Here is a 397-nt window from a genome sequence, read left to right on the forward strand (position 1 = left end):
TAATAACATAATACTCATCCCAGTAACATAATGATTTAAATATGCGAAGGCAGAAATTTACTACTGCTTGGAAAACAGTGCCGATGGCAAAATATATAATCTTCTCAGTGCGTGAAACAATTGATAATTAGCCATTTCACTCGTGCATACACCCTGTCTTGTCAGAATATTCAATATAGTAACACCAATCGCAACGAGCCGCTATTTCTAAATATTCCGCCTCAGATTCAGAATCTCTGAAACCGCACCCACCTCTCTTTTGTTTTCATCCTACACTGCCATCTACAGGGAAAACTCACAGTTATATTTGTGCTGCACATTTTCTTTAATGCTTTTATGTCAGGGGAATTCGTGTAAATGACGTTGTATTTTCTATCATGTTTTCTTATGAACACGC

The 397-nt window shown here is 37.0% G+C and overlaps 1 long non-coding RNA gene across 1 annotated transcript in view; it reads right to left on the minus strand.

Annotated features, from left to right (window-relative positions):
* LOC119591649 overlaps positions 1–270 on the minus strand; it is a 4,753-nt gene extending 4,483 nt beyond the window's left edge. The window contains exon 1 of the long non-coding RNA XR_005230365.1: positions 253–270. This is a non-coding gene — a long non-coding RNA (uncharacterized LOC119591649). The remainder of the gene's footprint in view (positions 1–252) is intronic.
* Positions 271–397: the final 127 nt, after the last annotated feature.

The sequence above is a fragment of the Penaeus monodon genome, chromosome 29 (assembly GCF_015228065.2).
Source record: "Penaeus monodon isolate SGIC_2016 chromosome 29, NSTDA_Pmon_1, whole genome shotgun sequence".
Taxonomy (NCBI): Eukaryota; Metazoa; Arthropoda; class Malacostraca; order Decapoda; family Penaeidae; genus Penaeus; species Penaeus monodon.